General features: G+C 39.7%; 1 protein-coding gene and 1 long non-coding RNA gene across 3 annotated transcripts in view; one reads left to right on the forward strand and one right to left on the reverse strand.

Moving 5' to 3' along the window:
• The window catches only part of RAPGEF2 (Rap guanine nucleotide exchange factor 2), a 220,039-nt gene that overhangs the window by 166,082 nt on the left and 35,865 nt on the right, over positions 1-18,092 (reverse strand). The window lies entirely within an intron of this gene.
• LOC118501952 lies at positions 3,077-18,063 on the forward strand. Its single transcript, XR_004904607.1, has 3 exons — positions 3,077-3,087; positions 16,594-16,598; positions 17,886-18,063. It is a non-coding gene; the product is annotated as an uncharacterized LOC118501952 (long non-coding RNA).

An 18,092-nucleotide genomic window follows, 5' to 3' on the forward strand; every position in this document is an offset into this window, starting at 1 on the left:
CCACAGAGTGTTTCCCACTCTCCGCTCCCCCCAGGAAAAAAAAAACTCCCTTTAAGAAACATAAAAGGCTCTTTGTGTTAGATTTCTATTTTTTAAGTTTGTAGAATATATTCCAATATTCAAGTTTTCTAGTAGGAGTATATAATACTAGAGATTTTCAGAGGAGGATGTTTTGCTTTTGTACCATAAGTGTGTTTTTGGAATATTTCAATGACTTGGAGCTTTGTTTTCCTGAAGATGAACAAAAAAAAAAAAAAAGAAAAGAAAAGAAAACTGGACCGAGTCACAAAATACAATGGATGCCTTTATTTTTATGGTCTGGCATTCAGTTTGCTATTTTGATTTGGGGCTCTATTATTTTTGTAAAGATATGTCTCAACAGCTTAGTAACATAAATCATCAAACAAAGATACTGGTTTCACACCTATTGTTTCAAGATATGATTTAAATCACTGTACTGTATTGCATGTTACATGAAGGGTAATTTATTCACGAGAACAATAACCACCACCTACTGCAGACCACGCACTGTGCTGGAAGTTCTACAGCTCTTATCTCTCCTTTCCAAAACAATCCCGCATGTAGATACTTTATATCTAATAATTACCAAAAGCAAAGAAGTCAAAGACAGTTTTTAAACTGCTCCCTCCCCCAACCCACACACAAAATCAGACTCCATGATGAGCAAGATTATGTATATGTCACAGTAGGGCCCTCACATCCCAAACAGGTATTTATACTCCTCCCTCTCAGTCATTCAGATGAATCCTCATTTTTTGGTATTCATTCAAATTCTCTCCCACTCTCCTTTCCCCTCCCCCTGGAGAAAGAAAAAATTACTGATAGTGATCGTGTTATACTCATCTAAGTAGTAAAGTTAAAACTGAAGGCACACTTTATGAAACCTTACAACTGTCCTGGTGTTTGTTTAATCTATGATATAACCTTTCAACAATCACCTTTTCAGAAAGCTAAAAATTAAGCACATCTCATTAGCAGCAATTTAGAAACACAAAACATATCCCCTAGAACATAGTTTGTAATTTATAAGTGACTATACACCTTGATACAAACCAACATAATATTAATGACACTATTGGTAAAAGCAACTGGCCACATTCAGAGCCCACTGCTCCACTTCAGGTCATCTCATCTGTGTGCTATTGCTGCACACTCCTCTGGATACTTGACGTGATCTCCATTGTTATGACGTCTGCTTGTTTTTCAGGTCCTCTTTGACCTTTCAGTACACCCGCCTGGGCACCTTCTAAAACTACACAGCATCTAGCCTCTCGGATGACCCCAATTAAAATGTGTTGAGTCAGTGAATACATTTTTTCCAATGCACTCAAGGAGATAACTCTTATTTTTATGTCACCAAATTATTTAAATATATTACTTTTTAACAGCAAATTTTCTTCAATTGACTTAACGCCACTGGATTTAGTTAACCTGTGGATTTTAAGGAGTACGAACATCACTGTTAATCAATCTTTTATTTCTGCATTTAAGACAAAATTATGTTCCGCAATATAGAATGCAAAAAACAGGGACTTACACGGCAATATCCGCAACAGCCCATGTGTGCAAACAACCTAAGTGTCTCAGAGACAGCTGAATGGGCCTCGGACACGTGCGGTGCTGATGCACTGGAATGTTGCCCAGCCTCCAAAAGGAGGGCATCTCGTCACTTAAAACAACATGATGAGCCCGAGGGCATGGTGCTACGTGAAGTGAGCCAGAGGCAGCAGGTACGGTATCCCTTCTATGTGGAATTTACGAAAGGAAGAAAGCCACACTCGTGGAAACAGAGAGAGGAAGAGTCGTGGCCAGAGGCTGGGGTGTCGGGTGAGAAGGGAGAGGCTGGTGAAAGGCACCGATTCTCGGTTCCAAGGTGACCGAGGTCTGAGGCTCTGAGTGACAGCATAGTGCCTGCAGCTGACAGCGCCTTACTGTGTATCTGAAGTTGTCGAGAGTGGAATTAAATGTTCTAAACAACAACAGAAAAGATGGTAAATATGTGAGGTGACAGGTGTGTGAATTAACTCAGAGGTGGATCCTTTTACAATGCAGATGTGTAACAAATCACCACAGGGCACACTCTTAATATCTTGCAATTTTATATGTCACTTTTGCCTCAAAAAAGCTGAAAAATTTAAGGCCTCTCTCACATTTTTATTGAACTTCTACAGTCTTTCTTATTTGCTTTCTTCTATCAATATAAACAACTAATTTTACCCCCCGCTAAAAAAATAATACTGAGCATCCACAAGTAACCACAGCTAATTTCACCATCAAGACAGAGTGCTTATTCGACACCCAGTATTCACACCTCGTGATAAAATGTCTCCATGATTAACTCCCATTATATGAAGGACCCACAAACATGATGTTATTGGGGCTGTTTGAGGAAAAAATTTCCGCCACTGTAAAACAGGCACAGTGATAATACACAGTTAGTTTAGCAGGGAAAAAACACCTTCACTAGAAATAAGTGACCACCACTTACAGCAGGTCCTTGAATGACATCATTTTGTCAATGTCGTTCTGTTGTGACACTGACAGGGTGCCGCTGGGACCTACTCTCGCTGTGTCACTCAGCCTAAGGTCAAGCCGGTTCCGTTCTGCTGTCTCCCTGCAGTTCCAAGAACCTGCTGCTGATGTTACTTGAGGAGTTCACTGTACTTAAGCACTCCCATCTTCCAGAAGGGACAAATACATAGTAATTATCTATCTTTTCTGGAATAACATGATGAAAAAATTAAAACAAAAATTAAGCACTTTCCACAGCCCTCACTCAGCCAATGGTCCCTAAGTCCTCAGAAATGCTTCCAATTTGGAGAAGCATTGGGAGTAAGAAGGTGGCAGGGGGACAGAAAGACTGCAGGTATGGTTCACTGCCGACGCTCTGACATTTCGCCTCTTTCTTCACCCCGAGTGACCTGAGGGGAGAAAAGCACTGCAAGGAAGATCAGAAGAGACCACTGAGATGCTTGTCTTCAGACGCCTTGCAGCCAGCACAGTGGGTGAGAGACTGAGCTCCCTGTGCAGGCTGAGCTGCAAGCCACAGCTCGGCTACGGGCAAGTGTCCAACTGTGGACAGAGTTTCTTCCCCTAAGAATCAATTCCACTTGGAAAATGTGAGAAAACCAATGGTCAGCCCATAAGGTTGTTGTGAAGATTAAATGAGACAACGCCAGCAACACCCTTAGGTGCTACTTTGATAGTTGGGTGGCAGAGCGTGCAGGTGTGGGTGGGCGGACAGAGGTTCTCTAGTCCGGGTTCACTAACGTGCATGGCAAACCTGAACGGTAAGAGTGCAGATTTAAGAGTGTGCTTCCCTGGAGATTTCAAGGTTTTTTTTAAAATATACATAAAGATTCCCAGATTTTTAATAAACACTTAAAATTTGCTAGAGACAGCATATAAATGAGCAGAATGAAGGTTTCCAGTTGTTTGCAGGCTATATTCTGAGGATTTACTCCCCAGGAATTTATAATGAAGGCTTTAAAGGATTATAAAATTTAGAACATATCTGTCAGATCATCTACAGTGCTATAGCCCTCAAAAAAAAAAAAAAAAAAAAAAAAAAAAGTCTGACCTGCCTCTATTAAGCAGCTATTAGATTCTTGGAAGGTATCACTATACCTTGGTCTATTCCTTGATCTAAACACATCAGGAATCAAATTTAATATGTATGAAGATAAGCAATTATGTATGGCTAACATTAACAAACTATCACAACTGCCATAATAATCTAAGTTACTTCTTTAATTCAAGGACATTTTTTACAGAGAGAAAAACTTGGGGAGCACTACAAATTACCTATGATGCAAACTTCTGAAAATAGAATTTAACTATTAAAAAAAACCCTCCAAATACAGTTCAGATCTCTTCTAACCACCTGTTTTCTGAACCCAATATCACAGAAGAAATTCATTAAAAATTTTCAGTTTTATTAACAGAATTTTTAAAATTCATTTGATGTGGGGGTGAACAGGGCAGGGAAGAGCAATGGAGGGAAAATGGGGATGACTGTAATTGAACAATTTAAAAATTTTTAAAAAGGAAAAATTAAAATTCATTTGAGTAATCAATTAACAAAAATGAACACCTCTATCTCAAAATATTTACAATGCTACATAGCAATCCACTTTTTTATGATTGTATCCAAGATTTTTTTAACTATGTACATAAAAGAATGTCCTCATTCAAGTTGCTGTTCTTTTATTCCTCTCCTCACAATTTCCCCTCCAATGTAATCACATATCTTTGATCAAAAGCAACTATGAATTCGAAACCTATAGCTTTAAAGAACTTTAATTTCTACTTGGTTCCCAATATGTGATCCCAAGTTATTAGCAGAGGACTAAAAATACAGCATAAGACAAATGATAAAAGGAATCATTGCAGTATTTTTTTTTTTACCTTTTAAACCTCAATATGGATAAGTAAATGCTAATGAATATGAATTCCTGCCTTGTATTCAAAAAGTTTCATTATGAAAGAGGAAGTAAAAAAGATGATTTACAGGATTAATTACATAGAGCGGGCATTACAAATTCCCTTAAATCAAGTCCACTCCCTTTTGGAGTCATTACTTTAAAACACCAAGTACCAGATGTTCATCCATACAGTTTGTTCCATACAGAAAAAAGTAAATTACATGATCATATCAAGTGAGTCGAGTGTAAGCTTTGTAGGCTGCAATGCAATCAACTTTGAAGTAGCCTTTCTTTACATGCATGCTATCGAAATACAGAAAACAAACACCTTCCAGCCACAGACCCAACACTACCACGGATATTCCTGTGTTATGAACGGAGCTTTAAGTCAGAAAGAGGTGGGTGGGAGGCTCAGTCCTTCCATTTACTACACATGTGACCTCAGGTGATTTCCTCAACTTCCCTCTCCTTGAAAATGAGGATAAATGTATGTTCCCCATTGGGTTTGAGAGAGGATTAAACCTGCCTAGATATTAGCTATTGTTAACATTTTATCTACCAGTTATTAAGGGGGAAGAAGTATCAATAGGTAAAAGATGCATTTCATAAAATAAGTGACACTGACAAATAAGGGACACAGAGACACGTGTGCATCTATGGTCATGTGACGTAACAAGAGACTTGTTCAAAGTCTCTGCACAGCCACAAACGCCAATGCCATGTGAAACACACACCGTTTCTTGCTGACAAACGTCCTGTTAAACTAAGAACGCTAAATGTCCAATTAATATGAATACAATGCCACATTTCGTATTTAAGTCCTGGAGTTAAAACGAATTCTCCTTCCTTTTAGATTAATAAAAGGTTAGAGGGAGATCAGCAATACCTGTGTGACAATGGCCTCACCTTTTCCCACAGGAGCACTCACCGGACAGTCACAGAACAACAGTGCCCACTGCCCCTCCTGAGAAAAAGGACGCGTCTGCTCCCACCTGCAAAGAGGGTGCTGCCACGCACAGGGAGGCGGCTGCTGCCCACACCGCCCATTAAAATGATCTCCACACTTCGAATGAAGAGCTCAAGTTGTAGAATTTTTATGTTATGCCAATTGTTTAAAAGGAGCAAAATCACCTGAATCCTAACAAAGTACCTAACAAAACAGCAAAATAAACCACAGAAAGCAATGAATGGGTTCATCAGTGGGTGGGTCTGCCACGGCCTGGACAAAGCCCACATCCTTTTAAATAACAGCTGAAATCCTGAAAACTAGGAAACAAAATGTGTCAAATTTAATTTGCCATAATACATGCAGACAATTCTTCAGTGGTCAGTCTTGATTCTCAACTACTTTTTAACTGACCTCTTGGACAAGCACCACTATGCTAAGTTTCCTTGAAAATACCCATAGTCTGACCCCATCGCGAGTCCGAAAAACAAAGGCAAAGTACTAATTTTGTCCACACAGATTTGAGCAACGCATTTTTCCCAGGAATAATAATGATGCCAGGCCATTTTTGCCATACAGTGCAATTTGAATTTACACATTCTTGCTTGTAAAAGGGAAGTAGGATGCAAAATGTAAGCAGCCGCGGGATCGAGAAGGACAAGGGTGGGAGGAGATACGGCGTATAGTCAGTGCAAATGACAGAGGCAGACAAGGGAACCGTCAAGAGGAAGTATTTTGGCAACAGAACTCACTGCAATTCTGACTTTGCTATATTTAGTGCTGTGAGACACTGGGAGAATTAGTTAGCATGTCTAAGCTTAACTGAGGATTATACCCACACCTTACGGTATTCCTGAGAAGATCAAATAAGATAAGGTATATAAAGCACTTACACACTGGCTATTATAGAGCTATTGTTGCTGTTTCAAATTTAAGAGGGAAAAAAGAATTAGCCAGGCTCCCTAATGAAGACTGAAACCTGAGGAAGGGATTCCAGCAAGGTAGCCAACGACAATTTTCTGATTCTGTCTTTCAAGTTCCCAGGTCCAATTTAGCAAATTCGACTGGTAAAATTTCATCCTTCTTGATAAGACAGAATTAAACTGTACAAAATGAGTAGGTTGAAAAGACTTAATTATGTTTGTTTTTTTAAGATACTTTGGATGCTTTCCTGAGTAACTTAGCAAGCTCTACTTTTTCTTTTTTTCCAACCACGAAGGATGGCTGTTGGTGACTACATCCTCCTCCCTCCCCACAAAGAGAACATTTGCACAAAATGTGCACCAAGTCACCATGCAAATAACAGGGGTCGACTGCTTCAAAGTAGAGAGACTCCGGTAGAAAATTGTTGAATGGCCTCTGATAATCTCTTAAGTACTTTCAATAAAGACAGTTTAGGTGCTACCACCCCAGAAAACTGGAGATTCACTGGAGGAGCTTAGAGACCTTCTAGACACAGCACACAGAAAGAGAACCAAAGGCCAGTGACATGCCTTTCTTTGCTTTTTGTTCAAACATAGTTTATTTTTATATCCCCATTTACACCTAAGTAACCATGTTTTCCCAGATTGAAAAAAAAAAAAACAACAATGAAAAGATAAAAGAACTGATTGTTGGATTGGGAGAATAGGGAGAAACTGTCCCTTTCTCACTTTTGTGACAAAAATACAATCCAGACATGCTTAAGAACAAAAGTTATCAAAAGCTCCTGGTTCATATTCACCTCCTTTAAAAAGAAAATACTATCCATTTTCAGTACAACTTAAATGCGGGATAAACAGGTTGGGAGAACAACCCATTGGGGAAACCCACGTTTTGTAAGGGTACAGCCACAGGCACTGTCTGCTAGCACCACCGTGGATCGCTCTTCACCCCAACCCCAGCTCACTGTGATGGACGAGGAAAGCCACTGCAGTACAAAAATTAAAGTTGTTATCTCTCAAGTTTTCCCTTCATCCTAGAGAAGAGACTTGGTGAAGAATTCCTTTCCACAACAGATTACAGATACCAAGTGCAATAAAACTTGAAATCTTGTAAAACCTGTTCTTCTAAATAAAAAAAAAAGCCACCCATTCATCCCTGGTGAACGGTATAGTCAAGTTAAGTCAAAGGTGTGACTCTGAAACCCTAGAAAGCACTCTAAAGGGTCATAGGCTTATAATTCCCACACTGGAAAGTAAAGATATGATACAAACATAATTTAGGAGTATCAGCAATAATGAATGACAACATTAAGCCTCCTGTCTTTTCCCAGACACTCTGTCACAACCCTGCTGATTGATCTTTTTTTTCTAACCGCCACTGATCCAGTCTCCCCTCCAGACCAGGGTTTTTACTGCTGTTACATCCCAGTTTCACTGAGGATCAACTACAACCGTCCGAGTGAGATCCTTGCAACAAAGGGCAGCGCTGCAGCCCTAACCTCCTGGTTAGCGGAGTCTGCTTATGTTTACTGACATTCATAGATCATGAAGTTCCTTGTGAAGAAGGTACAATAGAGCATTATCTCTTCCTCACCTAAAATGGGCAATGCAAGAATCTTGACCAGCCAAACAGCATGAGCAGCCAATGCACCAGGCAAGTGAGGAAAAGGCTGCAAATTAACTAAGCATCAGGCCACAGGGTGAGCTTTTTAAATAATACATATTCCTGTACTAAATCTTTAGTTCTAGAGACCTAGGAATGTGTATATACTATAAGCAGAATCTGTGCCTCCCACCCCTCTCCCCCAAGCAATTCATATAAGCACATGAGTTTGGGAAGCACAGAAGGAAGGGAATTCTTGAAGGGCCACTGGCTTCCTACCATCTGCAAATGTGTTCCTTGTCAAAAGCCCCTACTTACCACTGTACTTGCTAATCTTACGGTGTTAGATGCACACTGATACCAGATTTTTGATATTCCAGGCAGGGTATAAAAATCATGGTTTGTGTTTACAGCAAGTTAGCTTTATAACTCTTCTATGGTAACATAACCAAGGATGTTATAAACCAGTTAAACTGAAAAGGTTAAAAGAAGACATCTTAATGGTTGATTACAGCAAGCTCCTACTTGATTTTCTGTAATAAATGTACATAAGTATTTTGTTAGTCCTGTTAGGCAAACGGATACACAGCATATTGAGTAGTAGTGGCCTGACTAGGAATTTAAAAGCTTGGATTTCAATCTCCACTTTCCTACAAAGAAGCAAATGAACAAACTTCTCTGAGTCTCATTTATAAAACGGGGTAATAATTTCATAGTTTTACCCTTACAAATAAATGAGAAATAGGAGTTCCGTTAATTTTTACAACAAACGTATTTGAAAACGACCGAATACGAGACAGTATTCTACCCTATCCTGTTTTGACCAAAGTTTATATCAAGTTGATTTATTTTTTGTTTTAATTTCTCCTTCCCAACTCTTCCCAAGATTCTAACCTAAAATGTAACCACAGTCTAAATGCAATTACTAGATTCATTATTTCACATTCCTAAAAGCCATCTGATTGAAAAGGACCATTTTCAATCCTCAAAATAGTTTTATGAGTTAGGTTATTCATTACCCCGATTTTATAAATGAGGACGTTCAGACAGGTTAAGTAACTTGCCCAAGATCACACAGTCTGTAAATGAAAGCAATACTCTAGCATCCTTAACCTACTAGGATAAATTAAAATGAATTTTAATCCAGAATGAAACACGCAGACTAAATTTTCATCCTCACCTCCCAACTTCTTGCTAACTCAGGGTCCTGGCTGGAAAACCAGATCTTATGCTTCCAGTCAGGCGCACACACTCCCCTCCGCCCCCCAGCACATGACATGGAACTGGCTCTTTAAACCACTCATCTACCCCACCTGGCTGGTCAAGGATATCCTGGTGCCTCTTGCCAATGTACATTTATTGTTTTCCATTCTACGGAAGCCCACATTTCAAGCTTATAATGCTTTCTGCCTGTGTTATCTACCCTTTATCATTAATAATTATAACTTATATTTACAATAAACACAATCACTACTTGGGCTGGACTTAGTACTTCACTAACTTTATCCAAAGACAGCAGTAATGACCTAAGCCAGTGCAATTATTCTGCCTCCTTTTGCATTTCTACAGTGCTTTACAATACAACAATTTAAAAAGGTGGGTTTCGTGAGTTTGATATTACTGAACCCACTAATAGAATTTGAATGATGGCTTCATTTTACGTTGGAATATTAAGAACTGTTGAGGAGCGCTGCAAAGGAGAAATTATAAATAAGAAATAATTCAACTTGATATAAATTTCGATTGCCTAAAGAATTTTCTAAATTACATTCATTGAGGTAACAGTGGCTCATAACATTATATGAATTTCAGGTGTGCACTGTAGTTTCACATCTGTGCGCTCTGTTGAGAGCTCTCCGCCCAAGTCTAGTTTCTTCCCATCACCATGCGTCTGTCCCCTATACACAACCACCCTCCCCGCGCCATTCCCATCCCCTCTGGTAGCTGCCGGTCCACTGTCTGTACCTAATTTTTTGCTTTGTTTGTTTTGATAGTTTGTTATTTTTGTTTTATATTCCCCATATGAGTGAAGTGATTCGGGTTTTATCCTTTTCCACTTATTTTACTTAGCATAATACTCTTAAGATCCATTCATGTCATTGCAGTTGGCGATGAATCTTCATATTTTAATTAAATGATACTTTTTCTGAAGAGTTTGAGCAAGCCTATAAAAAGTAACCATTTTCAAAGTAATTATTTAGCTTGTCCACACTTTGCAACAATATACGTGACAAGTAAAGCACACGGCTTTTCAAATCAGTCATGTTGGTCTTTTAAAACTGAACTCACCTTGAAGCATAAGGATGTATTCACTAATTAAATGGCACAGAGCTGCCAAGAGACAAGAGCCTTTGTTATGTTATTGCCTGACAAAGAAAAGACACTTGAGAATTGTCACATCTTCTGCAACATCACCTACACTAATTAGGAGTTTCTTCTGCTCTAAACAGAGTCAATTCAAGTGAAGAACAATTAAAAAAAAAAAAAAAAAAAAAAAGCCCAGTAATGGCCCTGCTAGAGAAATAGATCACACCACATATGTTTGACGACATGGAAACTTTTCTCACAAAGAAGTCCATTATCCCCTTCCCATTAATTATGCTTCTTCTCAAGGCAAAATTACTGAACATTCCCACCTTTGTTCAAGACCAAAGGGAAGAAGAAATGCCTAAACATTCCACTTTCTAATCCTTTTAGATCTTGTCAAAACAAGGAAAAGGAAATTTTTTTTAAAATGTGCCAGAGACTATTAAAATGAAAAATGAATACTGCTCAACTGGAATTCCGTGCTGGTCTTTCCCCCCCCCGTCTACACATTCGGAGAACTTTAAAATCCGTCTCCCCACCACAGGGTGAGACTGTCTGCTCTTCCCACTTGGAGAATCGCTGTAGCCCACCAGCTACACGTTTCCCCGCGTTAACTTCCGTGGCGTATGTCATAGAAGTTACAGGATTTTCTGAATTCCAAATACTACTTTTTTATAATACTCAATGTTTCACCCCTGGAAATTATTGCTTCAAATAATACATAAACTACTAAAAGCTAAAGTACTACATATTTCTAATAGGCTACACAAACGACTGGCTTCTAGGCAAACAGACTTGTACCTACGGCACACAATGTTATCCCCGCGCCAATTACTATGAAAACAGTACCTCCTCCTTCACCCACTCAGTCCTGTGTGGAATTCTTACCAGACGTGTAGTGACAGGGAAAGGAATCTGACTAAGATCTAGGATCATATCCTGAGGTTCTGAGCAAGTCACTGATCCCTTCTGGCTCTTTGGTCCCAAGAGTTTTCTAGAAATGGTTAAAGACAGTGTTTCTAAATTCTAAAATCTCCTTACCCAGTCACTGACTGAGCATCCTACCTATCTCCAGAAACAGCTCATTGTATTAATCTTCAAGTACATTAACATAGCCAAACATCTATCACCAATCACTCGATCTTCTTAAGTGCTAAATGCAGTCACCAGTCTCTAAGGCAATCTGGCTTAAAACACACAGGGGGAAAAAACAAACAAACAAAGGTAAAATGAGTGGAATGAGAGATTACATAACAGGATCGTAATCTGAGTTCAACGACACTAGTTCTTCGTAGTACAAAGTAAGCGTTCTTCAAAGTACAAAGACGAGTTTCTGAATGAGGATTTCAAAAGATAAAAACACACGTAAGAAAATAAGAGTTGAGTAATAATATAATTTGTCTCCTTTACTTCTTAGGAGTAGTAGTCAAGAATTGTGTTAGCAGAGAATGAAACTCTTATCATTGTCCTTTCCAAATCCTATCTCCCTGGTAAATTCCCCTGCCATTTTGAATCTCACTTGCTTGTCTAGTTCTAATTCCAGATAAACAACCTCCTAATTAGCCTGCTAAGAACATTCTCTCCTCTGGATGTCTAGGAGATAAAGTATCATTTGCTTAAAATTATACTGTCATAATTCTGGTTATGAAAATCATAAAATACTGGAGCTACAGAAGTCCTTAAGAAGCATCTGTCCAACTCTCCATTTCATAAGCAAACTAGAACCTAAAGAAATTAGGCAAGAGAAGGCCAGGTCCCTTATCTAACCAGTCTGCTAATCACGGCAAAGATCCTTGCTGGCTACAGCAGTCATGGACTGAGAGGGAGAAACGTGTTTAAAAATTAAAACACGTTCCTTGAACTCACGCACTCAAACGCGAGCTGAGCATCTACTGCACACCATTGCAAGCACTGAGATTCGCATGCTCCCTTCTAGCGTGAGACTAGCGAATTCACAGTTTTATTTTAGAGATCCACTACTCACAAATTTGCATAGCAGCCTTCCTTAGCCTATAAGAACCCTATAAATAACTTCCAAAGAGTGGACATTCTCTCCAAGAAACAGCAAAGATCCAATTCAGGGAATTGTTTTTTTTAAAAGGGTTGGTAAGGGTGGGGGAGGGGAGGCAAGAAGGGCAGAGAAGGAAATGCTACAAACCTGGGGGAGGGGGGAAATCTAGCCACTCAAGTGCTGACACTCAACGTTGTCACCTTAGAAAGGAACCGATCAGTTGAAAAGAAGAAGAGAGACTTTCATCTTTAGTTATGCTCTAAGTTATTAATGCCTCAATATGCCTTTAAGAGTCTACTACTTTAAGAGTCATGCTGAATGCATCAATTGTATTAATGATTTTGGGTCCTCAAAATAGAAAGTACTTGGTTAAGTTTGGGTCTTATTTTATGTTATCTACAGAATGAGGAACTGTAACAGTAGCTTTCAAATTTGACTGCACTTTACTATAAGCTGGGGAAACTTTTTGGAAAGTCCAGTGTCCAGGCCATAGTCCAAGTCAATTATGTCAGAATCTCTGGGGGTGAGACTCCAGCCTGAGTAGTTTGTAAATCTGTCCAGATGTTTTCAATGTACAATAAAAAAAAAAAACCCTCAACCAGATGATCTCTAGTTCTAAATTCTCATCTATTCTAGCCAATCTAGTTCTAAACTTCGCATCTAAGTCAACACCTGTCCACTGAACCAGGTGATTTTAATACTGATAAAGGCTATCAATGTAACTGGTAAAGGCAGATAACTGAAGGATAGAGTAATTCACCACTGTAAAAGTATGAAGACTCAGAGTGGCACAGAGCAAGCATCTAAGTATTCACTAACCAACCAGATGACAGCAAAACCTAAAATTAGAAAACTAAAAAAAGACAATTTGAGCCAAGGACACATTTAAGCTATAAAACACTTACGAGTCCATAAGGAAATCTCAGTTTCCTTAACTTTCTCTTATTAATAAATCCCTTGCTATAACACAATACTATCCGTGTGTGTGTGTGTGTGTGTGTGTGTGTGCGCGCGCGCGCATATCCTAGCTCGATTCAGGAAGAGGGCCTGGCAGAGACAATAACCCCGTAACAACCCAGATCTTGGTTTCTAATGTCATTTTCCAATAAAAGAAACCAGGGGGTGCTTAGAGAAATGGCTAGTCCTAGAAGTGGGGTGGGAAAACTCACAAGATAAACCTGAACTTTCAGTAATACTTGACTGAATAAATAAATGGGGAAGAACAGGTAATCTTCCCTAGAGAAGAATGCCAAATAACTTATATGGAAGGTGAGGCTTCAATCCCCCCATCCCATCCCTTGAGTGTGGACTGGATTTAAAGATGTGCTTCCTGAGAACGGAGGAGGGAAGGAGAGGGTGCGTGGCTGACTTCACAGCAAAGAAAGCTGGCGCACCCGGCATCGTGGCGAACCGCACTGACAGCACGTATCCTTGACACTCGCTGCCGGAAACAGCACTTCGTGGGCTTCCTCCCAGGGACGCACATCCACAGCCTCATAGTGAGGGAAACATAAAACCCCAACTGGGGAACGTTCTACCCAATAATGTATCATTAGTCCACAAGACTATCAAAGTCATAAAAAAAAAAAAAAAAAACAACAAGGAAAGACTGAGCGACACAGGTCAGAAGAGACGAAGCAGACACAACGGCGATGCAGTCTGATGATGGCCTGGACGGCATTCTGGGACAGACGGCTGTGCTTGTGGAAAAATTAGCAGAACATGAATAACGTCGGGAGTCTACCTGACAGTGATGTAGCGGTCCTGGTTCCTTTGTTTTCACAAATGAATCATGGTGACATCCGAAGTTGAAACCCAGGAGAAACCCAGTGAGAGACAGACAAGCATTCTATACTATCCCTGCAACTCTTGTATTCTAAAATTACTCTGAAATAAAAATTTTAATTTTTATTTAGAGAAAAAACTGTATGTGTGTGGATAGATCAATCTAAAACAAACATGTCACAGCTGAAAAAAAATGTGTAACGATGCCAAACTCTACAGGTCCCGACCAGGGGCTCACTGCCTCTGAATCTCTGAATTTGGGTTCTAGCTCGGGAATGACTTACAGACCCGAGACAAGGAACACTCATCATTTCCAAGGACTCAAAGCATAAACCACCTACTTCTCCTTTCTCCCTAAACCACATCCGTGATCAGACCCTGCCCATTCCTGCTCTTCCACATGACCTTTCCATTGCACCACGGAGCATCTACCCCAAGGCCTTTATCCATTTAAAGGCAGTAATTTATCTGCCTCCCATCAATCTTTCCCTACCCTATCAATTTTGCACAACTGTTATTTTTCTGAAATGAAAAACGTAAAAACCTTTGATGACACCATACTTTACAGAGACAGGCACACACCACAAAGAAATAAATGAGGCCCTGGCTGGCGTAGCTCAGTGGATTGAGCGCGGGCTGCAAACCAAAATGTCGCAGGTTTGATTCCTAGCCAGGGTACATGTCTAGGTTGCAGGCCATGACCCCCAGCAACCACACATTGATGTTTCTCTGTGTCTCTTTCTCCCTCCCTTCCCTCTCTAAAAATAAGTAAATAAAATATTTAAAAAAAAAGAAAGAAATGATACTGGCCTTTACTGACCCCTCACCACCCCTTCCCCAAGCACCTTATTAGCTACTCAGAATAATTTGTGTCCAAAAGCCCACAGTACTTTTGCTTTTTGTTTCTTTGTTTTTAATATGTTTCATCCTGTGTCAGACCGTGAGTTCCTAAGACTGGGGAGCAGGTCTTACTCATTCAGATTCATTCTCCACAGGCCAGCCACAGGACCTTATGCAAAACAGGTGCTTCATACATGTTTTTTTAATATTCTAAAAAACTAAGCTCCCACATAGTCAATTGGAAAATTTCTTAGAGCCCTCCTTAAAAAACCAGTTAACAAGCTCTGCTCAAAATCGATCATTTAACTACATTTAAGTCATATTTTCGATGTCATACCAAATCAGATGACCAGCGCCACACTGCACTAGCCGTCTGAGATAAGTCATTATCTCTGGCTGCAGCTGTGAGCATCTGGGAGCCCACACGGGGGTGGGGCAGGTGGTGTGGAGGGAGCCTTTCCATGGGACGGTAGAACTGAAAGTACATTTAGAAAGTGCCGTCTGAAGCCCTGGCCAGTGCAGCTCAGTTGGATGGGCATCGTCCCGCAAATGCAAAAGGTCAACAGGCCTATTCCTGGTCAGGTCACAGGCCTGGGTTGCAGGTTTGACGGGATGAGTACAAGAGGTAACCGATCAATGTCTCTCACATCAATGTTTCTCTCTCTCTCTCTCTTTCTCCCTCCCTTCCCCACTCTCTAAAAACAAATAAATAAAGTCTTTGAAAAATCAAAAAGTGCAACCTGTATGTAACATACTCCCATGGCTCTGCTGTGGTCTGCCTTTGAACCCAGTATGTGCGGTTTCCAGCATAAAGCACACTACGTATGACCCAAAGTACTGGGAATCGGAAAACACAATAGAGTCCTCTGACTTATCCAAGAGTTTGGGGCAAAATTGGGGACAAAATTTCTGTGGCCAAGGCCCGAAGTTCTACTCACTACTTAGACTCCATTACTGGATCACATCCTGTATTTCTTGCTCAGTGCAAGCACCCTGCACACACCTCGCACGGGAGAGCGGCAGCATCAAGGGCAAAGGGAAAGGAGAATTGTCAACTAACCAGGAGCCTGAGTTACCCGAAACCTGAGCTTCTGGGTCATCAACACCTTATTCCAAAACAATCCATACACAGTCGGATCCTCATCATGCACGGATTCCATATCTGTGAATTCGTTTACTTGCTAAAATGTGTCTGTAACCCCAAAGTTCAGTACTCAAGGTGCATGCAAGGTCATTCAGGGACACGCACAGAGGGGTGAAAAATGTGAGTCATTCTGCAGGCAAGGTCCCACTAAGGGAGAGTGAGGACACTGCCCTGCCTTACTGTTTCAGCTCCCCTCCTGTAAACCAGGCCCTTTTGAAGTGTATTTTGTGTCACATTTTTTGAATTTTTATACTTTTTCTTGGTGATTTCATGTTTACACTGGCCCCCCGGGCACAACACTGAAGTACTGGCTAAGTTCCTACACACAGAAGGGCTGCGCTGCGCCCCCTGGAGGAAAGGCACGAGTCGGGTGAACTGCACTCCAGCGTGGGTGACAGGGCTGCTGTCCGTGGGTCAAGGTCAACAACACAACAACACGTGGGGTGGGCAAAAGTAGGTTTTCAGTTGCACAGGTAAATTATGCAATAATTAATGCAACAACACAAGGATCAACTCTGTGTTTCGTGTGCTCACACTTGTAAACCTACTCTTGCCCACCCCTGCATATTACACAGGAACATACAGAAAGCGAGGGTACATATCAATCACTTGATAAAACTGTTGTGACCAGGGGCTTGCGGGAACCCAACCTTGTATATCCCCTAGGAGAAATCACTCATTACTTGCTAATTCAGCGCTCTCAGTGACTTAATAAGAGTATAAATACCACACACACAGAAAAACAAGATACATTAATATAATTAATAACAGCAGCAATGTAACTAACAATATACACTAATACTACTTGATGAACCTTCTCCTAGGATTTGCAAATTCCATAGCAAAGAAAAAAACAGAATTCTAAGTAAACCAACTAAGATTACAGGCACAATTTTCTAAATCCAAATTTTACCTGTACCCAACCATTTTTTAGAATAGTGTCAATGCCACAACATTTTATAAAGTTTTAAAATTATGTTCTAAGTCACATCTCTTTGTAATAACAGCCTGTCTCCTATGAACTTCAGATTATTAGTCTAAAGTAAACAAGGAGCAAACCTATCCAGTCCTAAATAACTTTATGAAGTGCTTACCCAAAATTAAACAATATAATACTTAATACTTAAAAGCAATTTTTGAGTACTCCTATCACCAATACATGTAGAAAGTATCTATTTAGGAAAATAAAACTCAGGATAATTCTCCAGTTCTTTTTCATCACTTATATAAAATAGTCTGTTATTTTTTAAAAAAGGAGAAGGAGGTATAAACAAAGAACAGGAGAATGAAGAAAAAAACTAAAACAAAAATTTTAACTAAGTTTGCTATTTTTAAAGTATCCACAATACAGTTTAAGATCCAATTTTACTTCTAATTCAGTGGATCAATATTTCAGGCATGATGCAGATTTGAAAATTAAAGTCTCCAAAAATGCTACAGTAAATAAATTTGTTTAATCCAAGTTTAATTTGGATCCACAAAATAAGTTGACCACAACACCCTCTTTTCAAGAAACATAGTAACAAACGTTTTGTAAAATGTCAGCATTTCAAAAAACAGGCTATAAAGAGAATTTGTGTAACAGAAAACTATCTGTTCTTAAGAATTAGGCTTACTTTTGTGCCTTCTGGGTTGGATCGTGAAAGTCCCATGAAAATGCAACCAATAAACAGAAAGATGTACTTTCTACTACTGAGAAAACATAATGTGAAACCCTGATTCCCTCCAGTACCCAGTGCCTGGTACAAACAAACCTAAGAGTGCTTTACGAGAAAGGCGTGGAAAGAATCACAGTGAAATTCCATTTCCAATGAGAAGAGTAGGCATTCAATAGGTAGTTGTTAAATATGAACCACCATATGCATTATGGAAGATTTAAAGTATTCAGAGGCAAAAATGGAAGTAAAACAGGAAAAATAATTGGAAACATTACACACAACCTCCAAAATTAGCAAATCATCTGATTCTTTGATTTTTTTTCTCTTTATTAAGAGTTCACAACACTTCCTAATTCAAAATAAAAGCTGTCCTGAAAATAAATACAGGGTTCTGGCAGAAGTAAGGCCTGTGTGAATATGGTTGGTAGGG

This window comes from Phyllostomus discolor, chromosome 8, assembly GCF_004126475.2.
Source record: "Phyllostomus discolor isolate MPI-MPIP mPhyDis1 chromosome 8, mPhyDis1.pri.v3, whole genome shotgun sequence".
Lineage (NCBI taxonomy): Eukaryota > Metazoa > Chordata > Mammalia > Chiroptera > Phyllostomidae > Phyllostomus > Phyllostomus discolor.